Source organism: Elaeis guineensis, chromosome 12 (genome assembly GCF_000442705.2).
Source record: "Elaeis guineensis isolate ETL-2024a chromosome 12, EG11, whole genome shotgun sequence".
Lineage (NCBI taxonomy): Eukaryota > Viridiplantae > Streptophyta > Magnoliopsida > Arecales > Arecaceae > Elaeis > Elaeis guineensis.
Window position 1 is genome coordinate 87,893,125 of NC_026004.2, and position 18,199 is coordinate 87,911,323.

Consider the following 18,199-nt stretch of genomic DNA (forward strand, 5'->3'; position numbering starts at 1 on the left):
TAATATCTATGTATTGCTTTACTATTATTATATAGAATAGATAGATTTTTTTTATCATACTATTTATACTTTTATTTTTTATTTAAAAATATAAAGAATAAAATAAATAAAACTTAATACGTGGCATTGTGGGAGATTATCCTAAATCTTATGTATCAATACGAAATGTCACCCCTAATATCCGTGTATTGCTTTACTATTATTACATAGATTTAAAAATATAAAAATAAAAAAAAATAAAATTTGACATGTGGCGTTGCGGAAGATTGTCCTATAATTTTACGTGTTAATACAGAATGTCACCCTTAATACCTGTGTATTGCTTTACTATTATTATATAGATGTGGCATTTCATTTTGACACGTAAGATTATAGGATAATCTCCAATGACGCCACGTATCTTTTTTTTTTTAATTTTTTATTATTAGATAGATATTATTATTTAGATAAATATTATTATATAGATATTATTTGTGCTTTTATTTTTTATTTAAAAAACTCCTAATACTCGTGTATCGATTTATTATTATATAGATTTAAAATATTTTTTTTATCATACTATTTATATTTATATTTTTATTTAAAAAAATAAAGAATAAAAAAAATAAAACTTGATATGTGGCATTATGCGAGATTATCTTATGTGTTAACATGAAATATCATCTTTAGTACCGTTGTATCATTTTATTATTATTATATAGATCGAGGGAAAATTACTAAAACCAGCGGGGGTTGTCTATTTTTGCCTATGCGGCTGTCCCACATAAAATGCGGTTAGGGAAGGAACCACTTTGATGCTGTAATCATCTCTGCAACCGACAAAGATGCGACCGCTGATCCTTGCTGGTGAAGAGAAGATATCCCCCGGGAGGTCCATGACTGCAAACTATTGCACCGGTGAGATTACTGGAACCCCCTTCATTTATCCAAATGCTAAATACCAATCATTCCATTACCTCAATCATGGATATGAGGGGTTGGATTGCACTGAGTATGCTCATCTACATAAGCAGATGAAGTAATTGGGTCTCCAACTTGATATTCCCAAAGTAAAGCTCCTCTGGTAACACAAGCACATCTGGATGCTTGAGCAACCATTCCATGTTTCTTATGTGCAAGGCAAGCAACGTTCTTTGTGGAAATGAGAAAATCAGACCCTGATTCCCAATTATTCTGAGCCAAAAATACATATATCAGGAAACCAGATGGGACGAGGAATGGTTCGTGCAAATCACCAGTTACACAACTGATTCTTAGGGTTCTAATGAAATAAAGCAGCTTTTGAAGGGATCCAATTATCTGAATTATCCAGACCGCAAACCTGGCTGGTTGATGTCTCCGCCGGCATAACGGCTGGTCCAATCTGCATGAGGCTCCTCCCATCTGGAGAGAGTAGCTTTGTGCTGCACACAGAGAAGCTATTTCTATATTTCGAACCTATGGCCTCTTCATCTTAATAGAATAATCTTATCATTATGCTAAGACTCATCTTCACTATAAGCATCGAACAATCCCCAATAGTACTCCATGTTGAGGTCATCCAATACAAGTTCTCCCCTTCTCTCCGCCTTCTGGCCATCCAACACGAGTTTCAAAATCACCTGCAAAGATTTAATCCTAATCCACATTTTGATTCATGACCTACCGGCTCTTGCAGAGTCGTGCTTATCACGAGCAAAGCGAGTAGTTGTCAATGTCGGTCAGACCCTTGCGTACCTTTCTTCTGCCACTTCTTTGCTCCATTGCGTGGATCCAACATGCATGGAATAATAAAAATGAGAGCCAACCGGAGCGTCAAAACCACTTACATGATGTTGCACAAATTAGAGGTGACCAAAATGCGAGACACATGCATGGTCAAGGTTGCGACAAGGACAGGTCAGAGTCTTAACGTTTGAGCATGTCCTACTTATCTGATGGTTGAAATAGGTCGTGGCTATAAGAAATAACAAATAAGGAGGTCAGGTCATTTCAAGCACAATGAGTCAACAAATTTTGTAGAGGAAGAAATTTAACTGCACTCACTAAACTCAATATTTGAGAAGAAAAACTGCAAATCTAAACAATTAGTGTGATAATAGCTTTCATTCCCTCTTATTCCACTTCCAAAAATGTCTAACTGACAAGTTAATTTGTTAATATAAATTGCCTTGATGACGATGTATGGGTTGCGGTTGTAATACACATGCATATGGTGTAAAGGAAGAAAATTGCACCCGCTAAACTCAATATTTGAGAATATAAAAAGGTGCAAATCTAAACAGTGTGTGATTTTCAAGACCTAAATTTTTGTGAACAAAAAATTATGTGTCTTGGAGGCCCTATGTTTATGCATCAAATCAGTCCAAATCAATATATCGGTATTATGCCATTAAAAAAACGATATATAGGAGGCCATGATGCATCGCCAAGAGAATTTCAAGATAAATAAAATTTTGTTTCATGTCTTCTAGAGTACATTCAATGGGTTCAATTCGTATTTCTTCATCTTTAATATTGAAATCTATAATGGGTGCAAAGTGATATCTTCATATATATATAGAATATACTTTAAAAGTCTTTTATTTATGGTTTTCGATTTGCAAGCTTTTCTGCTGTTAAGAGGTTTTCCTCTCTTTTATAGCACGAGAGCAAAGTTGTGTGTCCTTGTTTTCTCACGCAATACTGCCCTTTGAGGACATTTCCCGACAAGGACATGCGCATAAATAGCCATGCACGATAATTATATATATAATTATATATATATATATATATATATATATATATATATATATATATATATATATATATTAAAACAGAAATTTCTCAGGAGAGAAACCTCATTTTAACATGTGTGATATTGGGAGCGGGAGAGAGAGCCATATGGATGCCTATGCTTTTTGTTCACCGCTTCGTGGACACCTCTCCATCCCATATGGTGACACCGGTCCTAAACTTAGGTGGAGACCTCCGCTTGCCATGTCGCAGAGCTCACAGACAGAGGCTTGCAGAGGTGGATGGGTCAACGGGGCTCGCGGTGGTGGGAAAAGGGTGTTACTAATTTTTAATCTATTATGTCTGGATTATGCTTCTATGTTCATGCAAAATCAAAATCGTAGAAGGTCATACCTTACGTCATCGTCTATATAATCCAGCGATCGCATAATCTATGAGGTGTCTAGTCTTCTCTCTCATCATCTTCCTCCTTAATATGGACGATCAATAGAGAATCATTCAACCTTTCTGAGAGTTGGAAAAAAGAACTAAGCCATCTGTGATATCCCAACCCCATCCACATACATCTTAAAGCAGATTTTCAAAAAAAAAAAAAAAAGGGGCCAGTACGTGCTCTGCACATGTTGGAAAAGATGGAATTATCGTGAGAAGCTGGAATTACATAGAGAAACCTTGAAAGAGTTCTTTTTCAATTGAACATCCTTAATCCACTTGAAAATCTGAATTAGATTCGATCTCCAACTCTTTCCTTAGAGATCTTTTTAAAGGCCTTAAATCCCATGGTTTTTCTCATCAAAAAAATTACAAGTTTGGTGCCCTTCTTACTTTTCTTTTCTTCTGAGATTACCGACAATTTAATCTTGATTTGGCCAACGAAAATTAGACCAATTCCCATAAAAAATCAAGTAATTCCTCTAATCATCTTCCATTCAATCTTCTATAGGTTTTAAGTTGGGATTTTTGCTAATTTTTCAGCCAAAAATATGTTGAAATCATGGATTTTTGGGTTTCCCTATTTTTGTATTTTGTTTTGACTTTTCGTCGTAGTTGGCCTACCGCCAGTCATCGGACTCGACCAGTTGTCGTCGCTGGGGACTACCCTCTCCATCCTTGGGGATCGTCGGTGGGGAGGAGGCCTCGAGAACAAGGGGAGCACAAGCACCCTTGTTCCATGAAAGAAGAAGGGGAAGAGAGAGGACACATGTGGTCCTCTGTTCTCCCATGAAGAAGAAGAAAAAAAAGAAAAGAAAAAAAAAACAAAGAAAAGAAAGAGAGAGAGAGAGTTTCTCTCTCTTTCCTATCCTCTTTTTCTATATTAAATTTTGCTTTCTCTCTCTAATTTCTCTCTCTTTAGATTTTTTTCTCTAGAATTTTCTCTCTTGATGAATCTCTCTCTCTTAAAGTTATTTTTCTAAGATTAGCTCAGTGAAGGACTTCCTTTTTGATGATTTTGATCGAGTTTAGTGAAGGATCCGATCTTAAATGGGATTTTGATTTGAAATTTGTTTAGATCTTATTTTGAATTAGAATTAATACAAGAATATAATTTTGAATAATAGGTATTGAAGAATCTTCTAAAGGTTAATCGATCTGTTCGTTTAGTGATCTGTAAAAGGTAAGTAATGAATTATCTTTTCAAGATATTTTATATCTATTTTGAAAATAAATAATTATTCTTTGAAATTATATATGTTTTATAAAATTATGTTTGAACAAAAAGTGATTTTGAAATACTATGGTTTATTGATTATGCATATGTTCAATGAAAATTATGATATGTTATGATACAAAAGTGTTTTGATACAGATCGAATTTATGCTTTTAGCCTAACTATGTTTCAGTGGATCCTGCTAATGGAGATTATTCATTGGTACTTAATAGATCCTACCAGTGGGGGTTATGCGCTGGTATTTAATGGATCCTATCAGTGGAGGTTGCGCATAAATAGCCATGCACGATAATTATATATATATATATATATTAAAACAGAAATTTCTCAGGAGAGAAACCTTATTTTAACATGTGTGATATGGGGAGCGGGAGAGAGAGCCATATGGATGCCTATGCTTTTTGTTCCCCGCTTCGTGGACACCTCTCCATCCCATATGGTGACATCGGTCCTAAACTTAGGTGGAGACCTCCACTTGCCATGTCGCAGAGCTCACAGACAGAGGCTTGCAGAGGTGGATGGGTCAACGGGGCTCGCGGTGGTGGGAAAAGGGTGTTAGTAATTTTTAATCTATTATGTCTGGATTATGCTTCTATGTTCATGCAAAATCAAAATCGTAGAAGATCATATCTTACGTCATCGTCTATACAATCCAGCGATCACATAATCTATGAGGTGTCTAGTCTTCTCTCTCATCATCCTCCTCCTTAATATGGACGATCAATGGAGAATCATTCAACCTTTCTAAGAGTTGAAAAAAAGAACTAAGCCACCTGTGATATCCCAACCCCATCCACATACATCTTAAAGCATATTTTCAAAAAAAAAAAAAAGGAGCCAGTACGTGCTCTGCACATGTTGGAAAAGATGAAATTACCGTGAGAAGTTGGAATTACATAGAGAAACCTTGAAAGAGTTCTTTTTCAATTGAACATCCTTAATCCACTTGAAAATCTGAATTAGAATCGATCTCCAACTCTTTCCTTAGAGATCCTTTTAAAGGCCTTAAATCCCATGATTTTTCTCATAAAAAAAATCACAAATTTGGTGCCCTTCTCGCTTTTCTTTTCTTCTGAGATTACCGACAGTTTAATCTTGATTTGGCCAACGAAAATTAGACCAATTCCCATAAAAAATCAAGTAATTCCTCTAATCATCTTCCATTCAATCTTCTATAGGTTTTAAGTTGGGATTTTTGCTAATTTTTCAGCCAAAAATCTATTGAAATCATGGATTTTTGGGTTTCCCTATTTTTGTATTTTGTTTTGACTTTTCGTCGTCGTTGGCCTGCCGCCAGTCATCGGACTCGGCCAGTTGTCGTCGCTGGGGACTACCCTCTCCATCCTTGGGGATCGCCGGTGGGAAGGAGGCCTCGAGAACAAGGGGAGCACAAGCACCCCTGTTCCATGAAAGAAGAAGGGGAAGAGAGAGGACACATACGGTCCTCTGTTCTCCCATGAAGAAGAAGAAAAAAAAAGAAAAGAAAAAAAAACAAAGAAAAGAAAAAGAGAGAGAGAGTTTCTCTCTCTTTCCTATCCTCTTTTTCTATATTGAATTTTGCTTTCTCTCTCTGTTAGGATTTGATGTCTCGAAATTCAGCCCACATTGAGCCCACAGCGAGATTCGCGGCGAAAAACGAAGTCCAACGAGATTAAGATCACCTGAAACGGAGCTCGGATGGAGGAGATACGAGCTTTTGAAGTCGGTACGAGAATCGAGACGGTGGAGGACCGTCGGCGGGCGGCAGCGGCGCGGCCGCAGGCGGCGGTGCGCGAGACGCGCGACCCAGGTGCGCGGCCCAGCCACGCGCGCGGCCCAAGCACGCGCAGGCCCGCGCGCAGGCGCGGGCCGGCCCAGGCCAGCGGCCTGCTGGCCCCCTTGCCCCAGTCCACCGTGGACCGGGCGGTCCACGGCGGGGTCTGTGGACCGCGTGGGCGTTTCCCACGCATTTCTTGCGGTCCACGACACTATTTCGTGGACCGGAGCGCGATCGGACGGCCCAGCCTAGGGAGATTCCGGTGACGATCCGACGGTTCAGGAGGCTGATTTGGCTTGTTTAGGACTCTTAAACCTAATTAGATTAGGTTTAATCTCTGTTTAACCCTTTAAAAGGGCCCTGTGATGAATAGAGGGTGTGTGGTTCGGATTTCTCGCCGTACAGAGCCGTACGAACCCGATTGAAGAGAGAGAGCTGAGAGTGTTGATAGAGAAGGAGCAGGAGGCTCCTGGACAGCGGTCGCCAGGCTCTTCAGGGGTTCAGGGGGGTCTCCAAGAGAGAGAGAGCTTTTGTCAGGGGAACTTCAGGTGAGAGAGAATTAGGTGTACAAGGGTTGAGGGTGAGGTCTCCTCTTGTAAAATTTTTTTTTCATAGTGAAGTTTGCATGCCCCATGGAGGCGAGCCCTTTTATGGCTGATCCACGTATTTTGATTGTTTTTCTTTTATTTTGTTTCTTCTTTCTTCCTGCTGCATCGCGTGGTACTGAAAAGATCTTGGAAGGTGGTGTCCTGGCCAGACATCCACCCAACAAGTGGTATCAGAGCAAGATGGTACAAGGACGCAGATTGCAGCGGTGGTGAGCAAGACTGAAGATGGAGAAAATAGGAACAATCAAGATAGAGATCAACAAGTTTGATGGTAAGAGCAATTTCTCCTTGTGGCAGGCAAGGGTGAAGGACGTGCTCATCCAACAGGGGTTGATCGATGCTCTCTTGTGCGATGAGAAGCCGACCACCATGGAGGTGCGGGATTGGAAACGGCTACAGATGCAGGCGGTGAGTACCATCCGCATGTACCTGACGGATGAGGTGGTGATCCATGTGCTGAGCGAGACTTCCCTGATGGTGCTGTGGTCGAAGCTCGAGGAGTTGTACATGGCGAAGTCTCTCACCAACACTCTTTTCCTCTGGAGGCAGTTCTACCAACTACGGATGACTGAGGGACAGAGCGTGCAGGAGCATTTGAGCCACTTCCAGAAGATCCTCACTGACCTTCTCAGCGTTGGCAAGAACGTTGAGGAGAAGACCATGGCACTGGTTTTGCTGGCGTCGCTTCCTTCTTCGTACGAGTCTTTGGTGACTGCTCTTCTAGTGGGGAAGAGCACTATCAAGATGGACGAGGTCACCGCGGCGATACTCCAGAATGAGGTTCTCAGAAGGGAGAACCCAGCTTCGAGCTCAGGTGGTGGTAGCTCAGCATTGGTGGCTTCTGGAGGTGCAGGAGGCGGTAGGCGGAGCGACAGGAGATCGCAACGAGGGCGGTCTAAGTCCAGGAGGGACTTGAGCAAAACCAGGTGTTACTGGTGTGAGGAGTTGGGGCATCTAGCCAGAGATTGCCCTCAACTGAAAAATCGGATGGTGGCTGCTGTAGCGACGGCCGGCAGCGATTCAGATGGAGATGTCCTGAAGATATCTGACGAGGTATCTACTTCTTCCCAGTAGTGGATATTAGATTCTGCATGCCCCTATCATGTATGTTGCAGAGAGGAGCAGTTTAACTCCCTGGAGAACAGTGAGAGCACTGTATATCTACCGGATGGATCGAGCTGTGCGATCAGAGGCATTGGGATGGTCAGCTGGAGGACACATGACGGTGCAGTGAGGAGATTGGTGGAGGTCCGATACATACCCGATTTCAGATGGAATCTTATCTCACTTAGCAGACTGGATTTCAGAGGCTACAGGACGGTAGCTGGTGGAGGAATCCTGAGGGTGCTACGCGGCAATAGGATTGTGCTGGAGGGAAAGAAATGGAGCAGAGGATATTATTACCTGGCAGAGAGCCCAGTGCGAGGTGGAGCTTCGGGAGCCAGGCGGAGCCCAGAGCGAGATGGAGCTCCAGGAGGCGGATCGGGCACGAGACAGGAGACTCGGGAGGACGAGAGGCGACATCGCAAGGTGAGATTCCTATTACCGCAGGATGATGCCCCGAGCAGATCTCAGGTCAGGAGGAGCACAGCATACGATGGAGATGGGATCGAGCAACCTGGCTCGACTCCCATGTTTGCCCATCCATGATCAGCAGGCGATTGCCCCAGGGCATTGGGGCAAGGAGATCCAGAAGCTCTCGGAGTTTGGAGGAGGCCGAATATCGAGTCGAGGTAGAGATTGTTAGGATTTGACGCCTCAAGATTCAGCCCACATTGAGCCCACAGCGAGATTCACGGCAAAAAATGGAGTCCAACGAGACCAAGATCACCTGAAACGGAGCTCGGATGGAGGAGATACGAGCTTTTGAAGTCGGCACGAGAATCGAGGCGGTGGAGGATCGCCGGCGACCGGTGGCGGGCGGCAGCGGCATGGCCGCAGGCGGCGGCGCGCGAGACGCACGACCCAGGCCCGTGTGGAACGCGCGACCCAGGCCCGCGCGGGATGCGCGACCCAGGCCCGCGGCCCAGGCGCGCTGGCCGGCCCAGGCCAGCGGCCTGCTGGCCCCCTTGCCCCGGTCCACCGTGGACCGGGTGTTGGGAAATGTGTCCCAAAAAGCCAATCGTCAAGCTGTTGACAGTTGAGCAACCAAGTATTGTAATTGATTTGTTAATAAATAAAATATATTTGGCATCTTCATCATAAGCTTTCATCTTCTAATGAACTCCGTTGTTATGATGAAGTCCTTAAGACTATTTAGATTCGATAAAGAGAGGATTTATCGATTAGTCCTTAAAACTGTTCACGACCAAATGATAGGCTGTTAATAAAGACGATAGCTTCTATCGAGCATAGGTCACTGTAGGCCATATGGGTTGGTTGTCCTCTTAACCAAGGAGTGTGGAGACACTGGTATGGCATACAGGTGAGATATAAGGGTACATCATCATTGAACGTGACCAACTCCAGAGCATTCTGCTGTCGAGAATGTCTCTGATGGGATATAGGTATAAGTGTCCCTTAGACTTGAGATCGCCTCAGTGACTTGCAAGCAACTCACTGTGCTTTGGTACTGGACTAACTGAATTTCTAATTCAGGGACGGAAGGCTTCTGGGCACAGTCAAGTACTTGCGAAGTCAGAGTGTGATCGAGATGGGATTGACCACTCCAAGAGTTGGAGAAGAATGAGTCGCTGTATTTCAATTTGCAAAACCTTGGCCAGGGTAATCCATCAGATGGATTTGATATTTTGAAATACAATGTGGACAACCTGATCAGAGTTGACAGTTGAGCTCTGGGGTGTCCTATGATCATTTTGGTCAAGGGGATGAATTATATGAAAACTATATCCGCATGGGTTCTAAGGATGTTGTTCTACACATTCGACCTATCCGGACGTCGGGTACCATTGCTAGATGGTCACTTCGATTGGTATAGGAATTTGTTTCTATGCTACCGGCTTAGGTTCGGACCTATGAGGTCACACACATTAGAGTTCATGATCCGATCGGATGGTTGATCAACGATTAAGAATCATTATAGGGTTAAATAATCAATACGATTGACATTTAACCCAGTGCAAGTGTTGCAGGAGGATCGATTAGCAATTTGATTGCTAATTGGCTTAATTTGATTAAGCCAATGGGCTGAGATTAAGTCTAATTAAATATGATTTAATTAGATTTGGTTTGGGCTTGATTGGATCAAGTCCAATTGGTTTATTGGATAAGCCAAGTGCAAGGAAAAACTAGTCCTAGTTCAACTAGGACTTGGGTCAATCTAATTTCTAATTTGATTAAAAAATTAAATCAGATTTAAATCTAATTTAATCTGATTAAATTTGGTTCTTAATTAGGTTAAAACCTATTTTAATTGGGTTGATCTAATTTTGATTTGATTTGGTTTGGGAAACCAAATTAAAACAAGTTATGAGACAGAATCCTAGTAGGACTAGGATTCCACCTTGCGCCACATAAACCTTCTCCACGCCCTCTCTCTTATTCAATGCCAATCTCCACTTATTTTGTGCGACAAAAGCCCTCTCCCAGATCTCTCCCACGTTCACAAAATGTCTCCTCTCTTCTTTCTTACATGGAAGGTGATTTGGATCAAATCTAAAAGGAATAAGTTTGGATTTCGAATTCTATGAGATAGAGTTTTAGAAATCCAAAACTCTTTCAATTTTGCACCGAATTTATCCAAATTTTTTTTAGAATTTTCATGGCTTTTAGGGTTTACATTGTACACCCTTTTCTGGTGATCCATGCATGAAAATATGGAGGAGGTGCTCAAGAGTTGGGCGTCCCTTAACTTGCCATGTTTGGATAAGCCTTGACTAGGTGTTTGACCTAGACAAGGACTCTATCATATCTCTCTATATAAGATGAGTTTCTTCGTGAAATTTTAAGGGGAGATAGTTTTTTGAGAGGCCTTTCTGCCATCCAAAAATCAGAGAGAAATACCTTTGGGTCGTGGAGATATAAAAGATGCAAGTTTGGGTGTCTAGAGAGAAAAACGTGAAGAAGAAGAGGGTCTTCTTCTAGGGTTTTTTATTTTCATATCTTTCCTCCTTCCATCTTGAGTTTCCTGAGAGCGTCTCAGATCTGAAACTCCTCCTTCTACTTTCAATCTTTGGAAGAGTCCAAATCAAGAAGAAGGAGGCACCTGATCAACCATCAAAGAAGGATCAGCGCAGTACTAGCATACTGTGCTGATTTCCTGAAGCAGGACTTCTGATCGAGATTCGTGGGCTCGTGTGGACGACTCCTAGAGGCCGGACATGTGTGCGGCTTGCAACATCATCCTTAAGCCCGGATCAGCGAGGTTAGAGCGTCTAACTTGCAAGGTAATAGATCTGATCTATTATTTAATACATACATTAGATGTAGCTAGTATAGAAACATGTTGATATGATCAACATGTAGTTCATACTATATTTATATATATATTTTAATTTTTGATTTAATGCTATGTAATAATCATGTAATAGGATGTTAGATCTAGGGATTTTCTGATCTTAGAAAATAAATTTTGATTTATTTTAGTCTTTCGCTGTATGATCTTGAAAAAGTTTCAAGATCTAACCTTGAAACCCTAGATTTGGTTCCTTCAATTGGTATCAGAGCCTAGGTTCTTTATTACATGATTTTTTATACATGCTTAGATTATTTTTTAGATTAGATCTAATTTATAATCTGATTATTAAATCTAAAATTAAAATTTTAGATCAATCACAAACTGCAAGGTTGTCCTGCTGTAAGGTTTACCCCTTACAGTGCAAAGGTTGTCCTAGTTTGTGTAGATCTATCTTTAATCATAAATTTGTTAGATATGATCTAGATTAAATTTATGATTTATTAGATTTAAAAGATGTTTGAATCTGAAATAAAATCTCTTTGTTAATAATTTTTATGCAAAGAAATTATTTAAAGTTGAAATTATTTCAATTACATGAACCTGTTTAGATTAGATCTAAAGTAGTTTCATGTTTATTTCACTTGCATCTTGATTATGAATCAAACATGTAATATGATTGGTAGAATCATATTGTAAAATTGTTTTACAAATATGAAAATTATTTTTTTTTGAAAAGCCGAACCCAACCCTCAGCCCAAAACTTAATTAAGAATTAAGAAGTTGTTTGATTAGGTTCTAGGATTGTGAATTGAAGAACCTAAGACACAAATCATAACACATTGGGTTAATGGGTTAGTGGGAATTAGGTCCATTAATTGGGTTAGACCTATGGTTAGATTAAAGATGGACTTAATTAGAGAATTGACTAAATCTAATCAATTGTTGTCTTAGATTAGGTCAAGGATTCTCTAGATCAATTACAATAGTTGTAGTTGGTCAAGTCCATGTCTTTAACGAGAACCAAATGGACTTGATTCTTGGCTAAGCGGTCTAGTACGAACTGTTAGGTTGATCTAATCGAAACTAATTAAACCAGTTGGTGTCTAAGGTAAACCAGACCGGTGGTTTTTAATTGGGAGCCCGCTTACCTGGCCATTTCTGATGGTGTCTAAGGCAAGCTTTGGCAGACCCTCCCACTGATCGAACTTACCTGGCCTCTTGGTGAAATTATGTTTTGATCGGATCACTTGACTATTCGAGCTGACCCATGTCAGCTAGGTAAATCAGTGTGACTGATTTAGGTGCTCCTAGACCAGCCCTTTTAATGGTCTCCCTTAAGCTGACTTGGTGAAGTCAGTGGGAGGATCATGATAAGCTGGTTCATCTGATCTCATCCTCTATATTATTTAAATCCTCTAAAATTATTAGGTCCTTAAAATGATAAAGTTATGGAGATAACTGAGTCATAGCCTCCCATTAAGGTGTTTGATAATGAGTCCATGAACTCAATAATCATTGCAGACCCAAAGGCCTGGTGCTTGTTGACTAATGGAATTATCACTCATCATATGACGACTTGGAAGTATCTCTCTAATGGTGGTTAGGTGAGCCAACCAAAGTTGGGCTTAATCATTCGTTGGTTAGATACACCAAGTATGATCATGTTAATGGTTGGACCTAACTGGATCCTTACAGTGGAGGCCAAAGCCTACTGATTAGATTTCTGGGGCAAAATTAAAATTACTAGAAATTGTTTAGAGAAACAATTGGTTATGAACCTACCCTTAGATGTACATGGGTTGGCCAACCAAAGTTGGGCTTGTGTGCAGTCTAAGTGGATTCTAGTACCCGCTAAGGAATTAGGGTAATTCCTCGAGTTGGAGGTAGAGGCTACCAATTCGAATAAAATAGTGGGAGAAACCTTTTGATTAAAGTCTAAATCTTTAGGTTTAATGAATCAATTACTAATTAGGTTATGGTTCTCCTTTGTGCAAATATGGCCACTTTCCTATCGCTCCGATCATTGTTGGACAATGATAAGTTGGTGGGACCCAACTTCGGTAGCTGGTACCGAAAGTTGAAGATAGTCCTGGAGCATGAACGGATCCTATATGTGATAATGGATCCTGCACCTGAGGAGCCAGCTGTCAATGCATGTGGAACAGTCAGAGACACTTACCAGAAGTGGCTCAGTGACTGGACTATGGTGCGCTGTATCATGCTGGCTGCTATCATGAGCGACGAGTTCAGTCGCAGATTCGAGACGGCTCAGCCAAAGGACAAGCTTCAAGTGTTGGAGGATGCCTTTGGCACACCCGATGACGTGGAGAGGCACAAGACTAGTTGTGCCATCTTCAACGCCAAAAGTGGGATGGTGTCTCTGTCACTGATCATGTATTGTACATGATCGAGCTGATGGAACGATTGAGCAAGCTCGGCTTTCCCTTGCATGAGCAGCTTGGAAAAGATGCAATACTGAACTCGCTGCCCAAGTCTTGTCTCCCATTCCTCACTTATTATAGAATGACAAAGCCTGAAGTAAACTACCATGGGTTAATGGGGTTGCTTCAGAACTTTGAGAAGGATCACCAACTCCTCAAGGAGTCGGTGAACTCAGTGAACTCAGTGGGAGGTTCGTCTTCTGGTTCTCGACCTTTTAAGAAAGGGAAGAAGAACAAGAAGAAGAAAGTGAAGAAGGTGCAAGTTCAGGCTGGGACATCAGTGCAGAGCCAGACCAAAAAGATCAAGCCTGATAAGAGTCTATTCAACTGGCAAGCACCCTAGATTAGATAGTATGTCTGATATCTACTTATGGCACTGTAGGCTAGGTCATATAAACAAGAACAGAATAAACAGGTTGACTCAAGAGGGAATCCTCGAAGTTAGTGATTGTGAATCACTTCCAACCTGTGAGTTCTGTCTTCTTGGTAAAATGACCAAGTCACCTTTTACTGGAAAAGGTGAGAGAGCTACTGAGCTCTTGAGCCTAGTACATACTGATGTATGTGGGCCCATGAGCACCAGTGCTAGAGGTGGATATTTCTACTTCATAACTTTCACGGATGACCTATCCCGATATGGATATGTCTATCTGATGAAACATAAGTCAGATTCATTTGAAATGTTCAAACGATTTTGAAGTGAAGTAGAAAAATAAACTGGGAAGAGTATTAAAATTCTTCGATCTGATCGAGGAGGAGAATACCTTTCTAGTGAGTTTCTCACATATCTAGGAGAGAATGGGATTCTCTCCCAATGGACTCCTCCAGGAACACCACAGCATAATGGTGTGTCTGAAAGGAGGAATCGGACTCTGTTAGACATGGTCCGATCCATGATGGGTTTTGCTAGCTTGCCGATATCCTTCTGGGGATATGCACTCGAATCGGCCTGTTATCTGTTAAATAAGGTTTCAAGTAAGTCTGTAATTAAGACTCCATATGAGATATGGATAGGACGTAAGCCAGTACTTTCACACCTTAGGGTCTGGGGGTGCCCGGCCTATGTCAAACGATTAGTCACAGACAAACTTGGACCTAGGTCTGACAAATGCTCATTCATAGGGTACCCCAAAGAGATAAAAGGATATTTTTTCTACCATGCTGATGTTCAAAAGGTGTTCGTCAGCCTTAAGGCAATCTTTTTAGAAAAGGAGTTCCTTGGTGAAGGAACCGTTGCCTCTAAGGTTGAACTTGATGAAGTTCAACAGGTAGAAGGACCGACACCAATAGCTGAACCTGAGTCGGATATGATTAGATCAGATCCGGAGCCCAATATACCTGCACCATTAAGGTGATCCGGTAGAGTACCGCATCAGCCGGACAGATACTACGGTTTCTTGGTCCGAAACGGTGATCCCATCGAACTTGATGAGAATAATGAGGATCCGATCACCTATATGGATGCTATGCAGAGACCTGATTCCGAGAAATGACTTGAAGCTATGAAATCCGAAATGGAGTCCATGAAGGTCAACGATGTATGGACATTGGTTGACCCACCTGAAGGGGTTAAACCCATTGGGTGTAAATGGGTCTTCAAAAGGAAGAGGGGCGCAGACGGAAAGGTGGAGACCTATAAAGCCCGTCTGGTTGCCAAGGGGTATCGTCAACGTTATGGTATTGACTATGACGAGACGTTTTCTCCTGTGGCAATGCTCAAATCTATTCGGATAATACTTGCAATAGCTGCCCATCTGGATTATGAGATCTGGCAGATGGATGTAAAGACAGCTTTCCTGAATGGAGAGCTGACTGAAGAGGTGTATATGATACAACCTGAAGGGTTTACATCCACAGATGAGTCCAAGGTGTGCAAGCTTCAGAGATCCATTTATGGATTGAAGCAAGCTTCTCGAAGTTGGAACATGCATTTTGATAAGGTGATCAAAACGTATGGCTTCATTAAGAATGGAGAAGAGCCCTGCATCTATAAATGGGCAAATGGTCTAGTTGTGGTATTCCTTGTCTTGTACGTGGATGACATTCTCTTAATCGAGAATGACATCCCCGTACTACAGGGAATAAAAGTTTGGTTGTCATCACAGTTCTCCATGAAGGACTTGGGTGAAGCATCCTACATCCTAGGGATGAAGATCTATAGGGATAGATCTAAAAGGATGCTTGGGTTATCCCAGTCCATGTACATAGATACTGTGCTGAAGAGGTTCAGCATGGAGAATTCCAAGAAGGGCTATCTACCGATAGGCCAAGGAATTTCTCTCTCTAAGAAGGATTGTCCGACAACTCTTGAAGAGAGAGAGCGTATGAGTAGAGTCCCATATGCTTCAGCCGTGGGATCTATCATGTACGCCATGACATGTACAAGACCAGATGTGGCATACTCACTAGGAGTAGTGAGTAGATACCAATCTGATCCTGGAGAAAACCACTGGAAAGTGGTTAAAGCCATCCTTAAGTATTTGAGAAATACTAAGGATCAATGGTTGATTTATGACGAGTCAGATCTGAAACTTGTGGGGTTCACAGACTCCAGCTTCCAATCTGACCATGATGACAGCAGGAGCGTGTCGGGTTATATCTTTACTTTGAATAGAGGAGCCATCTGCTGGAAGAGTTCTAAACAGCATACTGTGGCAAACTCTATTTGTGAAGCGGAGTATATCGCAGCATCAGATGCTGCGAAGGAAGCTGTGTGGCTGAGGAAATTCATCAACGAGCTCGGAGTAGCACCCTCCCTCGATGGTCCAGTCTTGCTCTACTGTGACAGCACTGGTGCCATAGCTCAGGTGAAGAAATCCAAAGCACATCAGCGGACGAAGCACATCTTGCACCGCTTCCACCTGGTCTGGGAGATCGTGGATCGAGGTGATGTCGATCTTCAGAAGATCGATGGAAAGGAGAACCTAGCCGACCCCTTCACTAAAGCCCTGGCAATAAAGGAGTTCGACAACCACAAGTCGAAGATGGGTATTAGATACTGTGCCGAGTGGCTTTAGGATAAGTGGGAGTTGTTGAGAAATGTGTCCCAAAAAGCCAATCGTCAAGCTGTTGACAGTTGAGCAACCAAGTATTGTAATTGATTTGTTAATAAATAAATATATTTGGTATCTTCATCATAAGCTTTCATCTTCTAATGAACTCCGTTGTTATGATGAAGTCCTTAGGACTATTTAGATTCGATAAAGAGAGGATTTATCGATTAGTCCTTAAAACTGTTCACGACCAAATGATAGGCTGTTAATAAGGACGACAGCTTCTATCGAGCATAGGTCGCTGTAGGCCATATGGGTTGGTTGTCCTCTTAACCAAGGAGTATGGAGACACTGGTATGGCATACAGGTGAGATGTAAGGGTACATCATCATTGAACGTGACCAACTTCAGAGCATTCTGCTGTCGAGAATGTCTCTGATGAGATATAGGTATAAGTGTCCCTTAGACTTGAGATCGCCTCAGTGACTTGCAAGCAACTCACTGTGCTTTGGTACTGGACTAACTGAATTTCTAATTCAGGGACGGAAGGCTTCTGGGCACAGTCAAGTACTTGCGAAGTCAGAGTGTGATCGAGATGAGATTGACCACTCCAAGAGTTGGAGAAGAATGAGTCGCTGTATTTCAATTTAGCAAAACCTTGGCCAGGGTAATCCATCAGATGGATTTGATATTTTGAAATACAATGTGGACAACCTGATCAGAGTTGACAGTTGAGCTCTGGGGTGTCCTATGATCATTTTGGTCAAGGGGATGAATTATATGAAAACTATATCTGCATGGGTTCTAAGGATGTTGTTCTACACATTCGACCTATCCGGACGTCGGGTACCATTGCTAGATGGTCACTTCGATTGGTATAGGAATTTGTTTCTATGCTACCGGCTTCGGTTCGGACCTATGAGGTCACACACATTAGAGTTCATGATCCGATCGGATGGTTGATCAACGATTAAGAATCATTATAGGGTTAAATAATCAATACGATTGACATTTAACCCAGTGCAAGTGTTGCAGGAGGATCGATTAGCAATTTGATTGCTAATTGGCTTAATTTGATTAAGCCAATGGACTGAGATTAAGTCTAATTAAATATGATTTAATTAGATTTGGTTTGGCTTGATTGGATCAAGTCCAATTGGTTTATTGGATAAGCCAAGTGCAAGAAAAAATTAGTCCTAGTTCAACTAGGACTTGGGTCAATCTAATTTCTAATTTGATTAGAAAATTAAATCTAATTTAAATCTAATTTAATCTGATTAAATTAGGTTCTTAATTAGGTTAAGACCTATTTTAATTGGGTTGTTCTAATTTTGATTTGATTTGGTTTGGAAAACCAAATTAAAATAAGTTATGAGACAGAATCCTAGTAGGACTAGGATTCCACCTTGCGCCACATAAACCTTCTCCACGTCCTCTCTCTTATTCAACGCCAATCTCCACTTATTTTGTGCGACAAAAGCCCTCTTCCAGATCTCTCCCACGTTCACAAAAGGTCTCCTCTCTTCTTTCTTACATGGAAGGTGATTTGGATCAAATCTAAAAGGAATAAGTTTGGATTTCGAATTCTATGAGATAGAGTTTTAGAAATCCAAAACTCTTTCAATTTTGCACCGAATTTATCCAATTTTTTTTTGGAATT